The 16,240-nt window shown below is 31.1% G+C and overlaps 1 pseudogene; it reads right to left on the minus strand.

The window, feature by feature from the left end:
* The window catches only part of LOC139842093 (TMV resistance protein N-like), a 283,902-nt pseudogene that overhangs the window by 65,819 nt on the left and 201,843 nt on the right, over positions 1–16,240 (minus strand).

Below are 16,240 nucleotides of genomic sequence, written 5' to 3' on the forward strand. Positions count from 1 at the left end.
GCATGGAAGTTTTCATGGATGACTTTTCAGTCTTCGGTGATCCTTTTGAAACATGTCTAGTTAATCTTGAACGAATGCTTATTAGATGCGAGCAATCAAATCTAGTTCTTAATTGGGAGAAATGCCATTTCATGGTTAAAGAAGGCATCGTTTTTGGTCATAAAATTTCAAAGGAAGGAATTGAAGTGGATAGAGCTAAAGTAGATGTAATTGCTAAACTTCCACATCCCACCAATGTTAGAGGAGTTAGGAGTTTTCTAGGGCATGCCGGTTTTTACCGACGTTTCATAAAAGATTTTTCTAAAATTGCCACTCCTATGAATAAACTCCTAGAAAAGGATGCTCCATTCATCTTTTCGGATGAATACATCAAATCTTTTAATATTCTTAAAGAAAAACTCACTAATGCGCCGATCATGATAACTCTAAATTGGAATCTACTATTTGAACTCATGTGTGATGCATGTGATTTTGCAATGAGAGCCGTTTTAGGACAAAGGATTGAAAAATGATTTCAACCTATTTATTACGCTAATAAGACGTTACAAGGAGCACATACGAATTATACAACTACTAAAAAAGAACTCTTTGCTATTGTCTTTGCTTTTGACAAATTTCGTTCATAACTCGTTCTAGCTAAAACGGTGGTCTATACCGACCATTTTGCTCTTAAATATCTATTTTCAAAACAAGATGCCAAACCAAGATTAATCCGTTCGATCTTACTCTTACAAGAGTTCGATATTGAAATCCGAGACAAGAAGGGAGCATAAAATCTCGCCGCTGATCATCTTTCTCGTCTTGAAATCCCGAATTAGAAGTTCTAAAAGAATTGGCCATACAAGACAACTTTCCTGATGAATATCTTTTGAAGATCGATTATAATGAAATTCCATGGTTTACAGACTATGCAAACTACTTAGTATGTGGATTCCTTGAAAAAGGGTTGTCGTACCAAAAACCAAAGAAATTCTTTAGTGATATAAAACACTATTTTTGGGAAGATCCACATTTATTTAAAAGTTGTCCCGATGGAATAATACGCCGATGTGTATTCGGAGATGAAGCTAGTTAAATCTTAAACCATTGTCACACAGGACCAACAGGAGGACATTATGGGCCTCAACTCACAGCAAAAAAAGTCTACGATGCTGGATTCTATTGGCCTACAATTTTCAAAGACGCACACCTTCTCTGTAAATCCCGTGATGCTTGTCAAAGGGCCGGAAAAATAAGTCAACGTGATGAAATGCCACAAAATGTCATTCAAGTGTGTGAAGTATTTGACGTTTGGGGTATTGACTTTATGGGTCCATTTCCAAAATCTCATAATAATCTCTACATTCTCGTTGCCATTGATTATGTATCTAAATGGGCGGAAGCACAAGCTCTCCCAACTAACGATGCACGAGTTGTAGTCAACTTTCTAAAATGTCTTTTTACTAGGTTCGGAACACCGAAAGCTTTAATAAGTGATCGGGGTACTCATTTTGGTAATAATCAACTTGAGAAAGTTCTCAAAAGATATGGAGTAACTCATAAAATCTCAACCGCTTATCATCCACAAACAAGTAGACAAGTTGAAAATACCAACCGAGCTTTAAAACGTATTCTAGAGAAAATCGTAGGATCAAATCCGAAGGAATGGTCCATGAAATTAGAGGATGCACTCTGGGCTTTTAGAACAGCCTATAAAACTCCAATTGGAACCACACCTTTTAAACTCGTTTACGGAAAAGCATGTCACCTTCCAGTAGAAATTGAGCACAAAGCATTTTGGGCTTTGAAGACATGTAATCTTGATTTGCATGAAGCCGGACATCTACGGTTAAGTCAATTAAACGAATTAGAAGAATTAAGACATGAAGCATATGAAAATTCGTTAATCTATAAAGAAAGAACGAATAAATGGCATGATAAAAGAATCAGAAGTTCAAAAGAATTTAAAGAAGGAGATATAGTTCTTCTTTTCAATTCACGATTCAAGCTATTTCCTGGAAAATTGAAATCAAGATGGTCTGGACCATTCATAGTCAAAAGAGTTTTCCCATATGGAACAATAGAGTTGATAAATTCAAATGGGATTGAATTTAAAGTTAATGGTCACAGAGTTAAACATTACATACATGGTCTAATGGAAGTTGACATTGAAGTCAATCATAATTTCACCACCCAAGAAAACCCTCAGAATGAAAACATAAATATGTTATCAACAACATATGAAAAACCAAAATTGGAAGACGGGGAAGCTTTAAATTGGAGTGATGAAGAAGAATTCCTATGCAAACCTCCCATTCCAAGAAATGAAGAAAAATGTGAACAAGAAGTTCAAGTAGAAGTGAAAGAACCAAGAAAAGATCACCCGGAAAAGGTTAACAAACCAACTCTACTTACTAAAGTAGGAGACCGAGGTGAATTTATCATTTCTTGCGAGCTTTAAAACGTATTCTAGAGAAAATCGTAGGATCAAATCCGAAGGAATGGTCCATGAAATTAGAGGATGCACTCTGGGCTTTTAGAACAGCCTATAAAACTCCAATTGGAACCACACCTTTTAAACTCGTTTACGGAAAAGCATGTCACCTTCCAGTAGAAATTGAGCACAAAGCATTTTGGGCTTTGAAGACATGTAATCTTGATTTGCATGAAGCCGGACATCTACGGTTAAGTCAATTAAACGAATTAGAAGAATTAAGACATGAAGCATATGAAAATTCGTTAATCTATAAAGAAAGAACGAATAAATGGCATGATAAAAGAATCAGAAGTTCAAAAGAATTTAAAGAAGGAGATATAGTTCTTCTTTTCAATTCACGATTCAAGCTATTTCCTGGAAAATTGAAATCAAGATGGTCTGGACCATTCATAGTCAAAAGAGTTTTCCCATATGGAACAATAGAGTTGATAAATTCAAATGGGATTGAATTTAAAGTTAATGGTCACAGAGTTAAACATTACATACATGGTCTAATGGAAGTTGACATTGAAGTCAATCATAATTTCACCACCCAAGAAAACCCTCAGAATGAAAACATAAATATGTTATCAACAACATATGAAAAACCAAAATTGGAAGACGGGGAAGCTTTAAATTGGAGTGATGAAGAAGAATTCCTATGCAAACCTCCCATTCCAAGAAATGAAGAAAAATGTGAACAAGAAGTTCAAGTAGAAGTGAAAGAACCAAGAAAAGATCACCCGGAAAAGGTTAACAAACCAACTCTACTTACTAAAGTAGGAGACCGAGGTGAATTTATCATTTCTTGCTTGCTTAATGATGGTGCTATGTATAATGGACTCACAGATTTAGGAGCAAGTGCAAATGTTATGCCTCTTTCCTTATACAAAAGATTAGGTATGGGTAAATTAAGACCAACCAGCATATGTGTTCAATTATTTGACCAAACCATCAAACACCCGGTTAGAATAACCAATAATTTACTTCTTAAAGTGGGAAGTTTGACCATTGTTGCAAACTTCATAGTTATTAATATGGAGGAAGACCTTGATATTCCTCTAATTTTAGGTCGCCCATTTTTAGCAACCACCGAAGCATTCATTGATGTAAGAGAAGGTAGAATGACACTTAGGGATGGTGATAAATCGGTTAGCTTTGTGAACCGAAAGTTTAGATCTCCACCAACCAAAACTGTTGAACCCATAAAAACGCCTATGTGTGGAAAAGATGAAGAAACACCTAATGATAACCCGATAACTAAGAACTCCGTTATTGATACGAAATTAGATGAACCCGTTTTCAACAGTTCAACGAAGAAACTTTATAAACGGATTCAAGATGCTAGGATTAAGGGGAACTTTAAGTTATGTAACCGATTAGTATCCAATTTGTCGCCTAAAGAAAAGGCAATGTTAATTGAATTTGTGAATGTTACAGTAGAAATCAATCAATGGCTTGAAGCCAAAGTCAGAGATATGCAAGTTGTTGATGATCCAATTGAAGATAACAATGAAGTTAATCACAATTTCAACACCACAGCTAACTAAGTTTGGGGAGAATCAAGTCTTTTTAAGGATAATATATATTTCTGTTAGAGTTAGATTTTCTGTTTTCGTGTAGTTCTCAAAAATGGAATCCGAATGGTCTTTCCCTAGCAGACCCTAAAGAACTAGTCTTCTCCCCCCATTCTGAATTTTTATTTCTTTTAGGTTTTACAAGATGAAGAATTCCTTTGATCTGAACCATGGTCTACTACTACACGCTATGATTACTAAACGTAATAATAACATCTTCCCGAGTGAACTGGTATCATTCATAAGAGGAAAAATGGATGAAGTGAGGAAAGAACTCAAGAAGAATCATCATAAGACATATTTTGGTAAAGGAAAATCAAAATCCGCAACAAAAAGAAGAGCACAACACCTTGAAAGATGTCATAAATGCGGAAAATGGTCACACGAAGGTAAATGTTCGAACAATCATACATATTCAAATACCGAATTTGTTACTCTATGCAGAGAAGGACCGTTCATATGTTTAGAAGAAAAGTTATTGAAAAATCGAGGCTACGCCTATGTAGCTATGGAAAACCAAATCACACGACTCTCCTATGAGTCGGCTAAAGCAGGTCTCTGAGAATTCTATCTCACAGGTAGGTATGTACCGTTTTTATTTTTTTTATTTTATTTTATTGCTTTTAACCTTTTGATAATAAACGCTGAATCGTTCACTATAAAGTATTAAATTGATATTCAATAAAATTAGGTATGCGAAACTGAAATTATTGATATCATACAAAAATTTAATGCATCACTGCGAAATTTACCGTTTATTCATAAGGTATAAATATCTTTAATTAATCAATCCAAAATATTTCAAAAATTCGTCAGGAGTAAAACTAGGTAATATAGCCGAAATTACTTTACCCAAAAGAGGGACGTATATTTTTGATAATATTTGATTGATTAAAGTGGGATAAAAGACCAAAAAGATTTTTATTTTTACTTTAAAAGAAAAAAAATTAATATATAACTATATTATTTCCAAATGTAAGATTGTAAAATTAATGTTTATAAATATTATTAATATTTATATGAAATTTTATGCATTTTAAATTTAAGTTTGGTGTGAATTTAAAAACAAAAATGTACTTTATTTCATTAAGTTAAAAATATGATTTTTAAAATTCGTCGTGAGTTGAAGACTAGGTCGTTGAACCGAAATTGCTTTACCCAAGGGCGGGACGAGAAATTTTATTACCATTATTTTTAATCTTATTGAATTAAAGTATGCCAAAAACATTTAAAAAACCCAAAAATCTTTGTTTTTAAAATAAACGCTTCAAAATGACAAATTTCAAAATTTAGTCGAGGGACGAACTAGGTCAACGTACCGAAACGCCCTCATTCTAAAAAGAAACAAATTTTTAAAATTAAATTAATTAAGTGTTTTACAAGATAAAGGTTTTTATATATATATAAAAAAAAAAGAATTACACCCCATGCGATCGCATGGGGTTTGCCTTGTAAAACCATGCGGTCGCATGGACCACAAAAGCTGGACAGATCAAAAAGAACAAGCTCGCTGGGTTCTGTCTCACTTCTACACACACATACACCCACGAAAACACACACAAACACTCTCAAATTTCACCATTTTTTCACCAAAATCAACCAAATTTCGTTCTATAATCCGCTATAATCATGTCTTTTCTCAAATGGGGAAGCAGAAAGGTAAAAATTTCACCTCTAAACTCCTAAATTTCCTAATTTTTGTGATAATTTCAATTAATTGCAGTAATCTTAGTTTAATAATTTCTAGTATAATTAGAGTTAAATTGTTAGTATATTATGCATGTATAACCTAGATTGATGCTATTTAACATGATTTGAAGCCTTAAACTTCAAAATTTTTAGAAATCTAGGGTTTGTGTTCTTGAGCAATTTGGGGCTTTTTGATATAAACAGGTTATGGCCGATTTTTGTTATGAATTATTACTAAATTAAGTAGTGTAACATGTTTAGGTAGCTAAATGATCCAAACTTTGATCCTAAACATAATTTTTGAACATCAAAGTGGACTTTTTAAGTCTAAAATTTATGAACTTGATTAAATTGATGTAATTGCCATTTGAAACTTGTTTAATTGCTAGTAATGGTTATTTTAACATGTTATTTGAGTTGAATGCTTATGAACTTTGTATACCTTTTCATATATGCTAATTTGAAAAATTGTAGAATTGATAAAAATATGAAAATGTGTATAAGTTTGATGATGATTAAACATGTCTTTATAATTATGTTAATTTATTATTTGCTAACACTAATGCATATTTGGATGCACAAATTTTGTGTTTAATGTGTTTTGCAGAGAAATACAGATACGGACGGTGCATCATCATCTAGACGACCTGAACAAGAACCTGATCAAGAACCGCAACCGGAACCACAACCTGAACAACAATAACATTATGATCAATACGTGTCATACTATGAACCAGAACTACAATTTTTTATTGCCTACGTAGTATTTCCCGTTCATCATGTAATAGAGAACTCAAGAATTCATGAAGAGGAGTTACATCCCAATCTTAGATTTGATCGAAGCTGGAGAGATTACCCAACGTACCAAAGTAACAAATATAAACTGGTGACGAAAAATGTGAAAGTACCGAGGGAAATCGATTGGGAGCCTTTGGTAAAGGTCGACCTAGCAAACTCAGTTAGGCAGCTACTAATCCAAAGGTATGGGAACTCTGATTTTCCCGACTGGGAACGTTTATTTACCACTCGTGGGCCTGTATATAAGGAGTGGTGTGTTGAGCTAATGAGTACTATAGACTTAAATAAGGATGTAGATAGGTTAGACGATAAGACTTTTCTTAGATTTTTACTTGGAGGTAGGATATACAGGATATCTATGATAGACATGGCTAGAGCTTTACAGATTTACACCCACACTGAATTATTATCACCTAATTGTACAGCTTTAATTTATCACGATGAGAGGGTAGATAGAGATTTTAATGCTAACGCCGTATGGAGGCGTATGTCAAATTTTAATGTTTTTACACGGGGAGGAAGAAACTCCTATTTAGATATTAATAGAGCCGAGCTCCGTATAATACATAGATTTTTAGCTAACTCGATTACACAAAGAGGTAAAAACAAGGAGAAAATGACTCTAAACTATTTATTTTACCTTAAGTGCATTCGAGACACTAGAGGCTTTGTTAATATTCCCTACTGTGTTGGGTATTATTTGTTCAAAGTTGTGGAAGGTATACAGGACGGGGGAATAATAGGAGGTGGTATTTTTGTTACTCTCATTGGATAGTACTTAGGTGTAGATAGGGAACACGGGGGTCCAATGATTGTAGTTGAGGAATAAACCGATACTATAGGTTTGCAGGTATATCAGGGTGCAAAGGTACTAAAATGAAGGCACAATATGCCAATACTATATCATGGCCCCCATCCACAGGTAAAGAGGGGTTCAGATGAGGAGATGGAGGAATCAGATAACATCAGGGATGTCATTAGGGATAGTTTTACTGACGTTTTTCAGCGTATAGATAAGGTGAAAATGAGTAATGAGGATAGGCATCATCAGTATGAACAGTGGCAAGCCGCGAATGAGTATGAGTGATCCAGGAAACGCCAACACGATAGCTGGCAAGTTCATCAGCACCAAATCATGAGCCAGCTATCATATCAGGTACCAAATAACTACATCCCGACTCGGGCTACTTTTTACCCACCACATCAGCCCGACATGCGACCACCCTTTGACCTGTACGACCCCAACCAAGCCTACCAGAACACCTATCACCAACCATGGAACTCGAGCGATGATATGAACTGGAACCCTATCCAAATCAATAGTGTTCCATTGGTGATTTCTTATCTTTTATTATTTTTATCTATTTATGTTAAACATATAACATTTTGATACTTTTATGTAATGTTTAACATTTTTATTATTTTGTACTAATATATCATTTTTGTAATTTGAAAGTGGGATATTAAGTCTCATTTCAAATTACCATGCATGTTTATATTTGTATTGTATATATATTATCTCATGTACACAACAGGGTAAAATAGCGCATTTTCAAAGACTGGCATTAAGTTCAGCAAAATCAACTAATTTTGACGACAAGATGCAAAATATATGTGAAATAACAACTGCAGGAATGAACAAATGATGTGCACCATTTATCATTCAACACAAACAACAATATGTTTGGAAACTTTGGTAAAATTTAATCATTTTTCTACGCTAATCACCCTCAATAATTTAAATTGTTACTGATTTCTTGCAAATGTGGGCATTGCAAGTTCTTAAGTGTGGGAAGGGATTAAATTCTTTCGGATTTTAAAAATTGATTTATACACTTGGTTTAATAGCCACCGTTAAAATACTAGTAACGCAGTAGTTGTATTAGAATCTAGTGCTCTCTGATAATAAAGAACAGCCCTAGTCTTATATAATGACTACCCACTTCTAGTAAAAAATTTTAAAAATTTTCAACTAAATGAACTCAAAATCATGTTTATACATATTTATAAACGATAAAACTAGGTGTTAACACCGAAATTATTGTTACCTCGGAAAGGACATAAATTGAGAAACAACCCAAAACGCTTGAATTCATTTAAAATGGAATAGAAGAGAATAAAAAGGCAGAGAAAGAAAAATAAAAGCCAAGTGTGGGAAAAATTTACCAAGTTATTTAGAACATATATCACATATTTTTGTACAAATAATTAAAGATACTTTTGTTTTGAACGATATTAATCAGTTTTACCCAGTTTATTGTAATATAAATTTAATTTAAAAGGAAGTAAGTCTTTCGAAAAAAAGACACGCGCATCTTGATTTAGGTCAGGAAGTTGTCGTCCAGACCAGTTGTAGAGACTACGAAAAACCTTGAAAAGTTTTCTCGAAAATCAGCTGGAAATCCTCGGACCTTAGCATCAAACAGGGTCGCCAAGTGGTCAGACTTATCCTAACCATGAGAGGATCTGTCTCGTATAATGGGGGAGTACCATGCAAATTAGCTTATAAGACTAATGAATCAGATCCCCAGAAAGGATAATCTCCTTAAAGATCAAAAATCAGCTTTTAAGCCTGATATTACTCAATCCTTGAGATTGACCTTAAAGATTGAGAATTCAAACTCATGGAATTCGATGATATCTAAACTCGAGCTTGAACGAGAAAATATTTTGATCAAAATTACAAATCGATTTGTTTTCTGAAAACCCATTTTCAATGCGTTCATTACCATTGAACGTAAAATCTTAAGAATTCACCGGAATTCATTAGGTCACCTGAACCAAATCGGGTGTCAACCGTAAGAACGGTTGTTGCATAGCATGGTCGAAGACAGGATCTTGCGCCAGACCGAAAAACTATAGGGTGATCTTTACTATTGCTCCTACAAAGGATAGTAATTGCATCCAACACGATATAGACCATAATCAAAAGCATGTCACGGGACATTGCCTTAACAGTTGCTTGTTCAACGCTTTCCTTTACAACCGGACGGTAGTTTACCGAAAGGTAATATACCGAGCAAGTATACTGGACTTGTTGCATTCCCAATACAAGGTTAGCAAGTGGGTGACACAAAACCATAAGTTTTGAACTAAAATTTTCAAATCTGAAACCCACAAAACCCACAAAAATATTTTACAAACACCGGTGAAGGGTTATTGTGGAAAACTAATCTAGAGTAAAAGCTAGATTGAATTTTCAAAAGATCAAATGTTTTCATAAAGATCCAATTTTCTTAAAGGATCTAAATTTTTATAGCCATGTAGGACTGTAAACCACATCGTTACTACCATTGTTCATACCGCCGTATTAAAATCACTGATGTACAAAGTGTGAAGAATAAAAAAATGATTCTAGTATAGTTATATTCAAGTTCTACATTGCTTGAGGACAATCAACGCTCAAGTGTGGGAATATTTGATAATGCTAAAAACGAACATATATTTCATATCATTATCCTTCAAGAAAGACAAGCTTTTAGTTGAAGTTGTTCTATTTACAAGTGATATTCGTTTAAATAATAAAAGGTGAAGACAAAAGACAGAATCGACGATTTGAAGACGCAAATAACCAAAAAGCTAAAAAGTACAAAGTACAATCCAAGTGGTTAAAATTATTGATAAGAAACGTCTAAAAATTACAAGAGTACGAGCCTCGAAACGCAAAGTACAAGATATTAAATCATACGAAAGGACGTTCAAAAAATCCGAAACCGAGACATGAACCAACTATCAACGCGCAATGCAACGGAGCTAAAATTACAAGTCAACGATGCACAAGAATATATATATATATATATATATATATATATATATAATTATAAATAATTATATATATTATATTATATAATAAATAAATCAAGCCGCCCATGTTTTTGGAATCATTATGTGCTGTCACAGAGGTCCATGCGATCGCATGGCCATGAAGCCTATATTCCATGCGATCGCGTGGCTGGAATAGTATGGTCAGGTCCTATAAATGCAACGAATTCTGGCCGAAATATGTACACCATATCATATATCTTACTCTCTCTCAATATATTTATATTTATAATTTTAATTTTAATTTTAATTTTAAGTTAATAATAATAAGGTTATAGTGGCGAATGTTGTAAGTTTGTAAATCGAAATTCTGTCCGTGTAACACTACGCGATTAATACTCACTTTAAGTTATGTTCAACCTTTTTAAATTAATGTCTCGTAGCTAAGTTATTATTATGCTTATTTAAATCGAAGTAATCATGATGTTGGGCTAAATATTAAAGACGGGGTTATTGGGCTTTGTACCATAATTGGGGTTTGGACAAAAGATCGACACTTGTGGAAATTAGACTATGGCCTATTAATGGGCTTTATATTAACTAAACGATACCTCGTTAATTTAATATAAAGGTTACAATTTGACGTATCTATATATAACCACATACTCTTAATCAGGTATGGTGGGCGGGATATTTATAAATACAAATTATTTTTCATTTGACCGGATACGAGGATGGATTAATAGTCACTGGACTCATTAAAACAGGGGTGGATTACATTCAAGGGTAATTGGTGTAATTGTTAACAAAGTATTAAAACCTCGGATTACACGCAGTCGATAACCTGGTGTATTCATTAAACAAAGTATTAAGACCTTGTTACAGTTTGAATCCCCAATTAGTTGGAATATTTGACTTCGGATAATAAGATTAATTTGACGAAGACCTAAGCACTTTATAATTATGACTGATGGACTATTATGGACAAAACTAGATGGACATACCGAATAATCCAGGACAAAGGACAATTAACCTATGGTAATAAATTAAAATCAACACGTCAACATCATGATTACGGAAGTTTAAATAAGCATAATTCCTTTATTTTATATCTCATCGTACTTTTAATTATCGCAATTTTATTTATCGTCATTTTATTTATCGCACTTTTAATTATCGCACTTTTATTTATCGTCATTTACTTTACGCTTTAAATTAAGTTGTATTTATATTTAATATTTTACATTAGGTTTTAATTGTGACTTAAGACATAAAATTGACAAACCGGTCACTAAACGGTAAAAACCCCCTTTTATAATAATAATAGTATTATATATATATATATATATATATATATATATATATATATATTGATACAAATATAGTTTAAAATAAATATAGTGTTAAACTCAGCTAGCTCCCTGCAGAACGAACCGGACTTACTAAAAACTACACTACTTTACGATTAGGTAAACTGCCTATAGTGTTGAAGCAAGGTTTAGGTATATCCACTCTATAAATAAATAAATAACTTATGTAAAATTGTATCGTATTTAATAGTATTTCGCAATAAAAATATAACTATTTCGTATACACCTCGCAACACATCAGTGGGGTAGCTGGAATATAAGTTAGAGAAACAGGTGGTGTAGCAGGGGTGTAAGTAGGTGATGTCGGTAGTGAAATAGGAGGGTAACTAGGCGTGTGGACAGATCTCTCGAAATCGGATTCCTCGGTGTCGGTAATGATGATAGGGTTCATGCTAGTTATTCTAAAAAAATGAAAGAAGGAAGGTTACAAGCGTTCTAAGGAAGACGTAAGGCAAGAGGTAAAATTATAGGTAACAGATAGCAAGATAATAAGATATACGCAATTAAAACTAAGGCAGAAAATGCTATAGTCCTAAAGATTGCTAAAGCACCCTAGCTAACACATAAGGCACACATAAAATGCAATCCTGGTTCTCTATAGCAAAACTGCTCTGATACCAATCTCTCACACCCCCAAATAGGGCCGGGGGTATTTGTGACTAATTATATCAAATCAAGCAATTGTATAACGAGAACGACTCTATATGAGACGTTTTGAAATAAACCTTTATTAATAAAATAGCGGAAGCATTAAGAGTGTTTACATAAAATCCAAACTGAAATAGTAATAGTTTTAAAATGCAAAGTAAATGTAATGAAATGAAGACTCCATGCAGCAGCATTCAATTCATCAAGTAGCAGTCATGGCAATTATCTTATTCGTCACCTGAGACAAAACATGCTTAAAGTGTCAACCAAAAAGGTTGAGTGAAATTCATAGGTTTATATAATATGCATTAGACCACAAGATTTAGTTTAAAGTTGATTGATACCAAACATATCAATCTAAAAGTGTTGCTGAAGTTTGTAATATCGCGACTAAACAAAAGTTACCCCGTGACACTTTGTTATTCAGTGTCGTTGAATCATTATTATGTAACAAAAGACCAACGGTCAAATGGTTAGAGATGTTACTCTCAATAGGCCTATTCACAATAATTAAGTTTGCCTTTTATACGCAGCAATTGACGATATTACGGTGAGGATTTGCATGAATCAAAGCATGACAGCATAATAACATTTGAGTACTTGTGTCTAAACTTAAACAGTTATAAAGCAAGCATGTGTCTCACCCCGAAAGTTATAAACAGTTCAATAAACAATAAAAGTGGGGCTATGAAAATTACCTTAAATAGCAATTGAAGTATTCCACGCAAGAGAGGAAAGTAAAGCAAGTAAGTGACCGGGATATCAACCTAGAGATATAACGTTCGGTCAGTAAATGTCTAACTGACATAGAGTATGTTTATGAATATAGTAACTATATTAACAGTGACGGTTTTCAAGAAAAGTTCCTATTTCTCAAAAGTTTCTATTTTTGGAAACTTACTATTTATGGAAAGCTACTACTTATAGTAAGCTTCTAGTTTAAGAAGTTCGGGTTATAATTTTTAACAAAGATGTTGTACAATCTCGCCCAAACTTCGTTGCTAACATGCAAGTCACTCGAATGATCTATTGTTACCGAGCGGCCCAGGATCTCTTGACCAGAATCAAAGTCTTGGCATTCGAGATCCACAAGCGTCCCATAATGGTAACAAGGATCACCCTAGGCCACAAGTAGCGGTGATGTTTGTAGTCTTTGTATGTTATCTTTAATTATAACCTTCACATTATGTGCATATAGAAATACGACACATTGATATAATTTACTTATAAAGTAAATATATATTATATTAAGTTTGAATATATTTAATATTATTAATGTATTATCATTATTAATTTATTTTAAAATTAAGCTTATAACAAAGTATTATAAGTTTAATTATGTAGATAGGTTTAAATATGTAACAATTATGTCTTATATATATATATATATATATATATATATATATATATATATATATATATATATATATATACAGATCTTAAATTTATATAATATTATTTGATTAATATAAATCTAATATTTATTATATATATATCAAAATTTATATATATAAATTATCTAAATTCAAATTTATATATAAATAAATCATCTAATAATTCTAATTAATATTTAATTGACTTCAAATTAGTAGATAATATGTAGAAAATTATAAAAAATGTTTTATACATTAAAACTAATCTTTATGCTTTAATTATGATTTTACTTAATCGATTAGTATCTAAAATACAAAAAAATAGATAAACGAATAGAAATTTATATTTTATATTTTTTTCAGTACCCAAATATCACAATAAACATATAAAAATTTTATAAAATTATTCCCATTACGTTTTGTATTTAATTTGTATTTATTTTTATTTTTAAATCGTAAACAAGCTTAAATAAGAAAAAATATAATTTCACTAAAAAATTTAGTTTTTATAATTTTCTCTTGTTTATATAAGGTTTATAATCTCATAAAAATTATTTATATATTTTTATCGTTGTTTAAACTATTTATTACAAATTTTACCTTATTTTTACATATAAATAATACATAATTCGAATTTAATTTTTATATAATATGTATTGATCCAATAAATTAAGTTTAATATTATACTTTACTAGAAAAATATTTTCATAATTTATTTAACCTTTTTCCTAATTTATCTTAATTTTTATTTATATGTCGATTATGTATATATATTTAATAAACTGTTTTAATTATTTATAATATAAAAACATGATATACATTAGAAAAAATATTTTTCTCAGATCTCATAATACTTATTAATAATTATCATGTACAAATTACAATTTATTAAATTCATTATATGTTTACTAAAATAAAAAAAATGCTGGAATAATAAAAACATAATTAATTTTTAAAAATACAAAATCGACTTATTAATCTGGAAAACTAATTTTTATAGATCATAAACTTCATGTTGATAATTTTCATGCAAAGTTTTTATTTAATTATGTTATAGATTATTTTAAAAAAATTTGTTTGTGTTAATAGTTTCGACTAAAAAATAAAAATTAAAAATAAAAATTAAAAAAATAAATTGGAAATAAATAAGAAAAATGGAGAGAAAATTTACCTCAAAATATCTTCAAGTTTTAGAGAAGGAAATGTTCAAATGTGTGAAAAAAAATTTGTAACTAGAGCCTTGTATTTATAGTTGGAAAAAGATGGGTAAAGAATAAAAAAAATAAAAAGAATTCCTAATTAATTTGCAATTGGGGTTTAAAAAAATAAAAAGTATATATGTCTAGTCATTTTGGCAGGTTACAAATTAAAATAAGGAAAAGTATTTTTATCTTTTTATTTGTTTATTAAAAGTAGATCTAGAAATTAAAATAAAAAAAGTAGTTTGTATCTTTGTATCTATTTATTAAGAGTAGATCTAGATCTAGTTTTATATATATATATATATATATATATATATATATATATATATATATATATATATATATATATATATATATATATATATATATATATATTTTCAAATACTTGATTTATGTTTTTCTAAAAACTTTTATCAACTATTTTTTTTAGTTAATTATTAAATACGAATTTAATATAAAAATATTAATATATTCGTTATTGATATATATATTATTAATAAATATGATTTTTAATTTAATTATAATATTACTTTATAATTTTATTAGTTTTTAAATATTATTACACTTTTATATAGTTGCATTTATTTTATAATTAATTATATATCACATTTACTATGTAGTAAAAGTATTACATTTTATATACCTTATAAAATTATGTTACAATATATAAGTTAATATAATATAACTTATATTTACTATAATCATATTATTTATTTAAGCGTGTAATTATTCGGTCTATGTTAATTAAACTGAATATATATCAACCCTTAAACAATAAGTACGTACAATCAGGTAGTAAACCTTAGGGTCAAATTAGTAAATTTAGAAATCGAAAAGTGAGGGTTGTTATAAATGTGGTCTACGTCATCAAGAACAAGAAGAACACTTCTAACAGGCATCATTCTTTCCATCATTTTTTTCCCATGATAAACATTGTTTACCGTGATACCTTGATCTTTTGACACATCTGAAAGAATTTGTTTCAGCAAAGAACTCAAGCCATATGGAGATGCTTGTGAAATTTCCCTTACATGCGAAACAAAGCTTCGACCTTCGAAACAATGAGATATTTGATCAAAAACAGCTCTGGCTAAAGTTGTCTTCCCACTACCTCTCATGCCCTTGATTCCTATCACATGGACATCATTAATACCAATTTCTAAACTCGAAACAACATCCTTAACTCGTGACTCCATGCCTATTAAATTTTTATCTGTGACTAACCAAATGGGACTCAACTCTATGGAAATCTCTTCAACAATTTTCTTTATAAGTTTAGCTTCGTGCCTGTACAACTACCGAAGAGTCACTTATCAATTTTAAGTTGCTCAAAACCCTACATGATTAATTAATTAGGATCTATATA

This window comes from Rutidosis leptorrhynchoides, chromosome 4 (genome assembly GCF_046630445.1).
Source record: "Rutidosis leptorrhynchoides isolate AG116_Rl617_1_P2 chromosome 4, CSIRO_AGI_Rlap_v1, whole genome shotgun sequence".
Classification (NCBI taxonomy): domain Eukaryota; kingdom Viridiplantae; phylum Streptophyta; class Magnoliopsida; order Asterales; family Asteraceae; genus Rutidosis; species Rutidosis leptorrhynchoides.